Genomic DNA, 12,175 nt, shown 5'->3' with positions numbered 1-12,175 from the left:
GAAAACCCGCATGGGGAGCGTAGCGGCTAGACAGCCATAACCACATTATGGACCAAGCACCTCTCTCACTCCCCTTTAAAGTGTGTTTATTTTATTAGAGAGACGGATAAGCACCCTCAACAGGATGGTGCCATGTTACAATCTACCTTCCTCCCCAACCTCCTGCTGGCCATGATCATAGGTGCAATTGCTTGGTGTACAGGTTGACCAGGAAACCAAACCACAATTTCTCTTGTGGATCCAGCATAGTTCGACCAGCATGTTACCATGGAGCCACTGAAACAGTCCTCTTTTCCCTTAAAAAAGAACATTTTATAGTTAGATAGACTTGTGCAGAAAGTTTCTTGAGTTACTAGAATATGATCTAATTTCTTTTCAGTATTCTTTGTATAATATTTATTTTTAGGTAATCATGCGTTGGGTCATTGGGAATTCTTTTCCATTTGTTTCTACTTGGCTCTAAAAAGACTACAATAACTTGGAAATTAATTTTATGATTGTAAAAGGTATGTACGTTTATGGGTGGGTAAAGACTGACCTAATATTGGGTTGTTGGAAAAATTATGAAGCATTTTTGCATAGAAAAACATGCCATGCCTTTTTCATCACCCCTATAGTTCAGTAAAGATATTCATGATTTCTAAAGATATTTGTGTTTCCTTTTGGGAATCAGTATTAGTTGTAGGATTTCCTGATCCTGGGCTGAGCCACCTGAAACTTAAGTGCCAGGACTAAATTGTGCAAGCATTGTTACTTAAGGGATGTGTCCCCTTAATTGAGGTGTCCTTAGATGGTGTAGTGTCATTGAGGAGGGTGGTAGCAGTGACAGCGGACCTGAGCTGCACATGTGAGTTCTGAGGGCATCCGGGATAACCCAGTGAATCCATTACTGATCAATGTTAGTTAGTGTTCTTGGGATACTCTGTTTTGACAGCAGGAAGGGCAGCGGCATTTATATTACTGACAGTGTCACTCTCTTTGAACAGAAGACATTTTTTCTGTGAATTCTCTCTCTCAGGGTTCCATTATGCCATGAACCAGAATAGAAGGTCATGGCCAGTGAGGAACCAGCTGCAGAGCTGGCTGAATATGTTACAGACCGGGATTGTGTGTAGTTGGGTAAGCCATGTTTCTTTTGAAAACAAATTCCTATTTTACCTAGGTCCCAAAAATTATGTACTTTAACAAATATCGGAGGGTTCCAGAAGAATAAAATTAAGTGGATTTCCTGACAAGATGCTACTTTCTGGATAGGTGCCTTCTCTTTTTCAGCCATTCTTTTTTCCCCTATAATTTCAGTACTAACTTGAGCAGAGAAAGGAAGATCCCACTACCTGGTCTGATAAATATAAATATTATGAGAGATTATAGTGATGCCTATAGTTTTTATTTTATTTTATTTTTTTTTTGGGGGGGTGGGAGCCAATGTTCTATATTTGTATACTGTTGTTTTTACCTCTGTAGGAAGTTGGAAGCTCAATAGTATGAGGTGTGCTGGAAACAGACGATACTAAGAAAAAAAAGTTTGGAAAAATGAACTCCATTTAAGAAAATACTGAGGGGCATATTCATTCAGAAACATGAACTTATCACATCTTAATGACATGAGAAATAACTGGCAGGTACCCTGTGCCAGAAGTTTAGATTTCTTCTTTTTCTCAGGATATTGTAAATAAAACAAAGCAAAAGGATGACAATAACAAAACAAACTGATCTAGTCATTGAGCTCAGTTTAAAATGTCTTAGATTCTTAGATTCTCCAATGTCTGTAAAATAAAGACTTGGGAAAATTAATGTTTTGGGTTCCTCCCAGACCTAAAATTCATGTGCTTCAGGAGGATTGTACACCCCAAAATATATTATTCAAAGACTTACTTCAGAGCCATTTCTAGTTTCCTTTTGCTTATCTTAGAATTTAATATCTTTTTTGAAGACAACGACCCATTAGTCTTAACCTTAAAGAAGCCATCATGCTGGATGGAGATAGTAAATCCCACTCTTCTCTCACATTTTCCTAATGTGAATCTTAAAAGATGGCATGGCATTTCTCATTATAAATGTGCCAAATAATATTCCATTAGAGAGCTGTTTGATTTAATGTTATAATAACTTTATTGTTATGGTGATCATCTTGGATAACAGAAGTGATTATGGTACTTAGCATTGTTTGAAAACACAGGTGTGCTGGATTTCTTTTCCCTTTATTGCCACATTCTTTCTTCTTAAAATATTTATTCACAGTCATTCATTGTAAATCAGTACAATATGCAAAATGAGATTTTTCACTCAGAATACATTATATATTGCCTTAAGGATATTACCGTACATGTTATCAACAAATAATTTTCTATTTCCCTGATTTCCTACCTCTCACCCTCTGCCAATTTTCCCCCTTATCCCACACTGTCCACCCTGTCAGTGATATCTACAGTTGTTTTCCATGCCTCCCTCCCCCTCATGCACATTTTATTGATTTTACTAAAGATCTTAATTAAGACTTGCAATAGCAAGCACAGCTGATTATACACATCTATGAATACACATCTGACTTTAGGTGTAAACCTCAGTGAGTAAAGTGAACATACTATAAAATAGCAACTTTCTAGGGCTATATAGCTTATTGCAATCATTAAATAGGTTTTAATAGGTACTTTTAATGCATTTTTTTTAATTTCAAGAAAAAGTTTGCATTTTAATAGTTCAAAATTAAAAAAAAAAAAAAAGAAAAACTGTTAAGAGAAATTTGCTTAAAACTTAAAGCCAGAAAAAAAGATTAGGATTCAGTTCAAATAGTAGCTAGATGAACCTATCTACAATTCCAGGGAAGACAAAAATCCTTAAATATGGAAATCAAAACTTCAAAGAAAACTAGTAATGTTTTAGTCTATAGTCAAAAAATTCTATTTCACTAGTTCAGATTCACGCAATTAATATCTCTTCTACTGAATTTGCAGTGTTACCATGGCCTGGTCTTTCCATTTAAATCCTGGGAGTTAACATTCAACATTATTATTGATATTTCTGAATTTATCCCTACTATTAGGTTGGCCTTTTTCTTGGTCATTTCTTGTTCTCTTATTTCTGTCTGTCTTTAGTTTTCCTGATGTAGCACCCTCTTCAGCACTTCTTGAAGAGCTGGTCTGGTATTGGTAAATTTTTTCAGGTTTTATTTATCTGAGAGTGTTTCCGGCTTTCTTCTCAAATGAAGGATAATCTTGCTGGATATTGTGTTCTTGGTTGAAATTGTTTTCACTTAATGCTTTGAATATATTTCCCATTCTTCCCTTGCATTATTTCCGATGGGATAGCCTTTAGAAGCAACTTGGCGTTTCTCTCTTGCTAATTTTAATATCTTGTCTCTGTCTGTGGTTTTGGTCAGTCTGACTGTGATGTGCCTCGGGAAAGATTGTCTTGGGTTGATTGTATGTGGGGTCCTTTGTATTTCTTGGGTCTGGATATTTGAGTGCCTCTCTAGATTTGGAAAGTTTTCTTTCAGGATTTCATAGAACAGATTATCAATACCCTTATTTCTTCACCTTCTGGGATACCAATGATCTGTGTGTTTGGACATTTAATGGCATCTAGTATTACTCGTATGTTATTCTAATTGTTTTGGGTTATTTTCTCAGTCTTTTTGGTCAATTTTTCTAGGTCAGAGGTTCTATCTTCTACATCTGAGATACGATTTTCTGCATGATATAATCTGCTTTGGATATTTTCAAGGGATGTTTTGATTTCCTGTATTACAGCCTTCATCTCTAACAATTCCATTTGATTCTTTTTTATGATGCGTATCTCCTCTTGCAGATAGTTCCAGGAGGTTAGGAAATTCCTATAACTATCAGCTCTTTCCTCCTGCATCTTCTGGAGTTCATTGATTCTCTTCTCTTGCATCTCTGTTTTCAATTCTTTATCTGACATTTCCATGAGTTCCCTTGTATTCTCTGGCACCTTGGCTAGATCTGGGATTACCACATTTTTTCAACTCAGCATGTGCTGAACATAACTTTGCACAAAAGTGTGTATTGGTTGTGGGGGGAAATACATAGATGAGACAGACAGACCTGTCTAGTAGGATGGGAGAGTTGGGAGTGAAACAGTGCTGAGCTCTGAGATGGAGAGGAAGGGGACATGTGGTGTGGAATCTGCAACAGGGAAGGATGGCATTGAGCTGGGATGGTAGGGACATCTTTGGCAAGGTTGTATGGCTTGGATGCCGAATGTTATCTGACGGTTGTGGTAACAGGCCTTTTACTTGGCTGCTTTTTGAGAAGAGGCCTGAGAAATGAGCCTGGAGACTTGTGGTTCCCCCACCCCAGTGATGGCATTTATCATAGACAGAACTGTGCAGAAAGACTAGAAAGGAGGGTCAAACCAAAGCTTGGAAGACTGCATTTCAGGTTGCTTTCTGCTGCTAAAAATATCACTAAGGTTTTCTTCTTCTTCCTTTTTTTTTTTTTTTTTTTTAACTTTTGCTGTCAGGCTCATGTGCTTGCTGGAAAGACAGAGAAAGTGCAAAGTTACTCCCTGGGAGAGGGGGATGGCCATACTGTAGTCTCTTGTCCATTTTCCTCTGGGGATTTTGAGATTTGGGGCATACACACACACACACACACACATATGCCTGGTGTGATTTTTCAAGCCACTGGATCCTGAACCTCAGCATTGGAGTGGGCCATGTGGAATCCAGCTGCCTTAATCTCCAGACTATCTGCTGGCTTTCCTAAGACCCTTTGTAGGCTGTTCTCTCAACAGTTTTTTGAAAGACGTTACTATTAGTTGATTGAGAGTGGATATATCTAGGTTTCCCCTTCCATCCCCAACTTATTAAGCTTCCAGTTCCATTTTTTAGTGAGCCATTTTTAGGGAAGTTCATGTCCCATTTTTAAAAATAGTTTGTCTTTAATCCATGTGAATATTAATCAATATCAGTAGTCTTGAAATTCCAAAGTAGAAATATCTGGGAAAGAGGAAGTCTTATAACCACTATGTGAAAGGAGTTGGAGTTGATACTAAGATCTACCTGAGGGAACCAGCAGTTAGCGTAATGGCTACGTCGCTGGACTCCCACGTAGTCGACTGCGGTTCGCGTCCCAGACCCGGTCGGCTTCAAACTCATGCCGGGCGCGTGTGCCTGCGGGCGTGCCCAAGCTCCCGAGAAGAGAATGGAGGAGAAGGGATTGTGGCGTGACCATCCCCCCTGGGGGGTGATTTCTCGCTTTCTGTCTCTATGTCTCTCTCTGTCTGTCTGGCGAGCACACGCGCCCTATAGCGAAAATCTCTCCAAAAAAAAAAAAAAGGGAAAATAAAAAAGATCTGCCTGATACTCTTAAGCCTCAGTTTCCTGACTTGCTAAATGGAGGTATTGATAGTATTAAAGAAAATGAGGTATATGAGTTGTAGTGTAATGTTGGTTTAGCTTCTTTAAAATCTAGATTTAAACAACAGGACTTGTAGAAATGTTGTTTTACTGAATCTGAAAAATTTAGTTTGATTGATAAGTCTTGATAATTTCTATTTTCTGAATTACTTAGGTATAGTTTCACTGCAGATTTAATGCTTGAAATGTCCTGAATTTGAAAACAAGCACTCATTTTACTTTCATGTTCTGTAATGAGTGAAACTTGTTCTTTAATAGTTTCTCTTAATGCTTTCCTACAGACTGTCATTCTCCATGCTTGGTTCTGTTTTGTGTTAATTTTCACTGCCTTCCTTGTCCTGAAATGCTATAGTCCTGTACTGGCCTAGGGGAAACATTGTTGTCTTTGTTAGAGTTAAAAAAGTGCCTTTGTCACTCATTTTACAGTTCTGAAAAATGTGCCCCTGTCTTCCTTATGCTGTGCTAAATTGTACATGTATTGTGCTTGGTATTTTAATGAAGTTGTAGAGAAAACTTGACAGTAATACTTATGGTATGATAACAAAACAAAGACAGGCTTTTTCTTGATCTAATGTGGACGTGTTTCCCGATCTCATAGTCCTGTGTGGTCTGAAAGTAGACTCCTCTTCTGTGACCTTGGATGGCTTATGCTTTTTGACTAACTTCATAGGAAACTCTTAAAACAGTTTCTTCTATGCAGGAACTCTAAGCCTTTTGTTGATGTGAATTGCTTTTTAAAGCTATCTTAATTTACATGTTCTTCCAACATTTTAAGTGGCTAATATACACTCTAAGTTGCTAAATGACTTTAATCCTTGTATTAAGAAGTGGGGTTAAAAAAATCTGTTGGGAAATTGCCTTGATAAAATCCAGGAAATTCCTTTCATTCTTTTAAATTCAGTTAGACTCTAACTTAAAAAAAAAAAAAAAAGTCTTCTGATGTAACAGTGTCTGAAAGCTTCTTAGAATCCAGTGATTACGCTAGTGCCAAGCTCAAAGAGGAATAGTATGAATGTACCTCTGTGTTTTAGGTAAATCTATACCACATGGCCCAGTACCAGTTTATTATAACCTTGCCATGACTTAGTCTTCCTGTTTTGTATTGCCTTTAAAATTGTTCAGCAGTAATATAGAAATAAAGGGAGAAAACTCTGGTTTTTGTTTTAATGGACTTTAAATTTTTTCCTTCTCAATTACAATAATATGTTTAGTGCAGAGGACTTGGTAACGTAGGAAAATGAAAATAAGCAAACTTAAACAGTTTCCACACTTCAGGATTAACCACTGTTAACATTTTAGTGCAGCATGCCTTGTCTCTTTATCTCTGAATACATACTTATGAATTAAAAGAACAGCATTATAGTTTTAAACTTGCTTTATTTTTCTGTGGCAAAAATAGGGTGCTTTGTGAATTCTTCAGGTAGCAGCACCTAACTTGGGAAATGTCCATCTGTAAGTTATCTGTTCACTAGGTGGACTCATATGAAAGTTCTCCAGGTATACATTGATTACCTTACAAATGTGTCAGAAAGTGATAGGGTAATCATTTTGGATGTTTCCAGAATCTTAACAATGTAAAAAATCTGTATTATAATTATTAACAGGCATTTGAAACTAACAGCAAAAAAGCTCTGATCACATGAGAGCCAGCTAACTCATTTTCAATAAGAGCTGATTGTGTTGTGGTAGGACTCCTGTCATCTGGGGCAGAGGTACACCAAGGTTTGTATATGTCTGAGGATCAGCTGGGCTTGCTTTATATAACGATTCCAAGTCCTGTGTTACGCCATTCCGTCTGTTTCTTTTAAGATAAATATACAATCGGCACAGGACAGATCCTATTACAATGAACTCCAGGGCAGAAAAACTTTCTTTATATGGCTGTTCTTATATAACTAGAGGCCAAAGTGAGATGAAACTCCCCAAGGGGACTGGTGGTTACTGCAGGGACAGAGTAACTCAGGCCTCGTTCTCATTATCCTGGAGTCCAATGGGAAACCATTTACTTTTCATATATAGGTAATGGAACAGAAAAAAAAAAGTTTCTTATGCAGTTATAGCTGTGCTGTTTCGTTGGTTCATTTAGTATTTATTGAATTTATCTAGTATGGTTAATCTGAAATCATAGGGGGTAATGGAAGGAGATAAGGATTGGGAAGGAGAATTCCAAATTATACTTGTACCCAAATTACTTGAGTAAGACTAGTCAAAATCATTAGGCTAGGATTAACTGTGAAGGGAGGATCATGAAGGATTAGGCAGTTTGCGACAATATCAGTTGTTGTGTGTTCTAGATTTTATAGTCTCTCTCTCTCTGTGTAGTCTGATATATGAATATACAGACTTGTATATATTTAAGTAAAATATATATAAATGTATCCTTTTACTACAGAGTCATAGATATGCTTTGTCTGTTATATTTCAGCTTTTATAATTAACAAATGCAAACACAGCTCTTCCTTTACTAGGGCAGACCACATAAAGTTCTGTTGTCCTGTTGCATCTGGAGGCAACATCTTGTCTCCTGGAACACAATCTACACGGGTCGTTCATTCCGCCTGTTCCATTTCCATTCATCCCACATCCCATGGATGTGCTTGGCCCTGCCCTGTTGGATACCCATTCATACTTTCTAGCTTGTCAGGTGTGGGGGTCACTGGGTGGGTGGTGAGGTAATGTGATTAGCGATTGCCCCAGGCCACAGCTGGCCTTTGAAGTGTGCTTCCTAATCAGATATATTACCCCTCCTTCTGTCCACTGGGAGGACTTCTTTCACCTACCATGTTAAATCACAGGGCTATCTTGGAAAAGGGGTTCTATTACTGTCAGCCAATTTAGTCTGACTTTCACATATGTTACTCTGCCAGTGGGTTTTGCTGGAGAGGTACTGGGTTGTTGTGAAAGTCATGATGCATTTTTGCCTAGAAAAACGTAGAAAAATATATCGTGACTTTCTTAACAACCTAATATAGACTCCTTGCTGGGTTGGTTTGCCATTTACCAGACACTTCTTTCACAGCCTTGGGATTTGTGAGTATTGTGTACTATATATTCAAATAACTCTTTATTGAGCGCCCTCCCCTCCCCAACTCCAGGTGTCATTCTGGATATTCTGTGACTTAAAATCAGTACCATTGCCATTATTAGACTTGGTGATATACTGCCTATTTTTACCTTTATGCCTGGAAGCTTCAGTTGGATTTTTCTTCAAATATAGACATGGGAAGTGGACAGTCTAGACAGATGAGAGTCAGCATTAGCAAAATCACAGAAGCATGAAGATGTGTGTTGAGGCTGGTACATCTGGAGCTTTGGGCATGTGAGGAGTCGAAATGGGGAGCAGAAGACAAATTGCAAAGTTGGATTGGAGCCAGCTTGTGCTGAGCCAGGGGGATACAATGAGGTTGGTTTTTATCCTGTAGGCCCTGTGGGAGCCACTTGAAAGAAACTTTTTAAAAATTATGATTGTTGGGGAACCAGCAGTTAGCATAATGGCTATGTCGCTGGACTCCCACGTAATCGACCGCAGTTCGTGTCCCGGACCCGGTGGCTTAAAACTCACGCCGGGCGCGTGTGTGTGCGTGCCCAAGATCCCAAGAGGAGAATGGAGGAGAAGGGATTGCGGCGTGGCCATCCCCCCTGGGGGGTGATTTCTCGCTTTCTGTCTCGATGTCTCTCTCTGTCTATCTGGCGAGCGCACGCGCCCTACAGTGAAAATCTCTCAAAAAAAAAAATTATGATTGTTGTCTGTCTTGATCTGTTTTAGTCTGTTTTCTGCTGCTATAACAGAACATCACAGACTGGATCTTTTATAAACAAATTTATTTAAGCTTTATTTTAAAGAATTATTTAACTTTATATTTTTAATATATTTATATATACTTATATATTCTTATGTTTTTATATATGTGTGTATGCACACACACATCAATTTGGCCAGTGAGGGACAGAACGAGAGAGTGAGAATGAGAAAGCAAGCCGTCAGGTTCAGGGACCCGAACTGTGGTTGGCCATGTGGGAGTACAATGCCCTTAACCATCATGCCACCTACTGGCTCAACAAATAGAAATTCATTTGGCTCATGGTTCTGGAGGTTGGAAAGTCTAAGAGCATGGCACCAGCAAGTGACAAAGACTTTTGTACTGTGCCATGATGACCAAAGGCAAAAAGGCAAGTGAATGCGAGAGCCAGGGGAAAGACCTACTTATCGTTTTCAAAAAAAGTTTCTTTTAAGAGAGATTTTTGCTATAGGGTGCATGTGCTCACCAGAGAAACAGAAAGCGAGAAATCACCCCTTCCCTCCCAGGGGTAAGACCACACCAGAGTCCCTTCTCCTCCATTCTTCTCATGATTTTGGGCAGCCACATTCATGTGCCTGGTGAGAGTTTTAAGCTGCTGGCTTTGGGATTCAAACCGTGGATGACTATGTAGGAATCTAGCAATGTAACTATTATGACATCTGCTCTTCCCCTGACTTATCTTTTTATCAGGAACCCACTCACATGATAACTAACACACTCCTATGATAACAGCATTAATCCATTCTTAAAGCATTAATCACCTCTTAATGGTCCCACATCTTAATGCTGTTGCATTGTTACATTTAATGTAAGTTTTGGAGGTGACAGATGTATAGTTATTACTTTTACTATTTTTGAAGGAGGAGACATCATCACATATCTGTTTTAGAAATATGATATGCTGGGTTTTCTGGAGAATTACCTAAATTCCTTGGCCCAAGGAAGCCTCATTTCGTATTTCTTATTAATGGTTGCTCGATAACATTTCCAAGTCTAGTAGTGATCTTGCATTTCTTTCTGTGCAATAAACCCTTGTGCTATGAATTTTCCTTTTTTTTGGTGGTATTTATTATAAGAGTGACTATGAACAAATACTTGTAGTAGTAAATTTTATGGTTGCCAAATAAGTACATTGTGTTTACTACAAGAAAATCTAACATGAAGCATGCAGATACTAATTTAAGGAGCTCTTTCATATTTGTTTGAAACCCCTCTTTACCATGTACCTAGCTGGAGATTCAAAGGTCGAGGTAAGAATTCTGAGCAGCTGAGATCACAGCAGACAAACTAATGCTAAGAATTCAAAATGGCATTTTTGGTGGTAAAAATACCTGTTGAGAAAAGACAAGAAAGTGAGCCTAGATAGAGTCAAGGATAAGGAATACTTGTATCAATTTTTTTTTTAATTGCCAGAAGGTATGTGCACTTGACAGAGAGATTGGGTAAAAGCACCCCTAATGGGGCATGGTCATGCTGCAATCCCTTCTCTATTTCTTTCTCCTGTTGAGATTTGGGGCACACACATACACACGCACGCACTTGGCCTGGTTTTGAACCGTAGTTGGCCATGTGAGATCTGACTCCCTTAACCACTAAACCGTGGGGCTGGCCCTGTTTTGTTTTGTTTTTGTTTTTGATTTATTGGAATTTGGTTTGTAACTGTAGTACTTAATTAGGTGCAGTTATCCATTAACTCACCAACTGTTGCTTTGACTACCTACTACATGTCAGGCAGTGTATTAGATCATGAGGGATATGGACGTAAGATTGCAGTCTTTGTAGGAATCTGAGTGTTCACTTGCAGAGGCAGCTAGTCAATAGCAATCTCTCATGGTAAAGGGAGGTATGTTTAGGGCTGGGAATTGCCCTATAAGAGAAATACATACATTTTTCTTATCAAATTATTTTGCTTAATATTAAATGGAATCTTACCACATATCAAATGCGTAAAAGTGAAAATTATTTTGTAAATTACCCTCTTAATAGTTGCTTAAGAAATATTCCTTAAGTGTATCTTTTCTATAAAAATATACTTTTACAAGTTAGTATTAATGCAGAAGAACAGTTATGTTTGCTGCTGGCTGTCCCTTCAAGGATACTCTGCATTTGTTTTTTCTCTTTAATTTTTTTTTTTTTCAACTGAAACTTCCAGGAAGTATCATTCTCCTACAATTTCTGTTCAAGCACTTTTCTGTGGCCAATGGGTGGGTGTATGTTTAGATCCAAGAGAAACAAATTATAACCACGGATGTGAACTTTTCACAGTCTTCTCAAAATAAAAGCTTGCAAAGATATATTTTATGCTTTTCTTTTTTAAAGACTAAGTCTCTCTTCCTAACGAGGAATAAAGCAAAGATATCATATTAGTCTTATATACATCTTTATATTCCAACTTCCCTAATAGCACAATACTTCTAGATTTTGGCCATAATTTTAGACCTTAATAACTGGTCCAAAAAAGTATATATGTGATGAAATTCAAGTAACACTGGGCATTGCTGTTTTAAAAAATGTAGGCACTTGTGGGGACAAAGAAGAAAAAGTACATTAGTATTAGATTTATAAAGGCAAACAAAATAAAGTACAGATGTCCAATGATAGCTGACTATTATATGAAACATGAATTTGACATGTTGAACATTTCTTAGCTTAAAATGAGTAGGTAAAAATGTAAATGAGAATAGATGTAAACTGTCAAGTCCTGTAAGTATGTACTTGATACACTGCACTGAGTTCTTATGCTCTTCCTCATAGGAGTACCATTGTGTTTTATGTGGATGTGGAAGAGGCCACAGACATACAGATGGTTGTTACTAACCTGGTAGATGGGCATAGGGGAAATAAGGTAGAAAGGAGTGGCACTGTCACAAAATGAATATATTTTAGGTTCAAAGCTACTGGTATTTCCAAGTCATAGACTTGAACTAGGAACTAGTATTGTACTCTGTAGAATTTAATACTTACTTGTATATGTGTGTGTATATATATATATATA

At 37.8% G+C, this 12,175-nt stretch overlaps 1 protein-coding gene and 1 long non-coding RNA gene across 3 annotated transcripts in view; one reads left to right on the top strand and one right to left on the bottom strand.

Annotated features, from left to right (window-relative positions):
• Nucleotides 1-12,175, top strand: part of EPB41L2 (erythrocyte membrane protein band 4.1 like 2) — a 253,789-nt gene that overhangs the window by 76,352 nt on the left and 165,262 nt on the right. The window lies entirely within an intron of this gene.
• Nucleotides 1,377-12,175, bottom strand: part of LOC102470926 (uncharacterized) — a 25,724-nt gene continuing 14,925 nt past the window's right edge. Inside the window, exons 3-4 of the long non-coding RNA XR_333942.1 lie at nucleotides 8,555-8,615; nucleotides 1,377-1,510 (exon numbers count right to left, since the gene is read on the bottom strand). This is a non-coding gene — a long non-coding RNA (uncharacterized LOC102470926). The remainder of the gene's footprint in view (nucleotides 1,511-8,554; nucleotides 8,616-12,175) is intronic.

The sequence above is a fragment of the Tupaia chinensis genome, unplaced genomic scaffold, assembly GCF_000334495.1.
Source record: "Tupaia chinensis unplaced genomic scaffold, TupChi_1.0 Scaffold000117_2, whole genome shotgun sequence".
NCBI classification, from domain to species: Eukaryota; Metazoa; Chordata; class Mammalia; order Scandentia; family Tupaiidae; genus Tupaia; species Tupaia belangeri.
The sequence above is the reverse complement of the archived record's forward strand: the minus strand, read 5'-3'. Positions and strand labels throughout refer to the sequence as shown.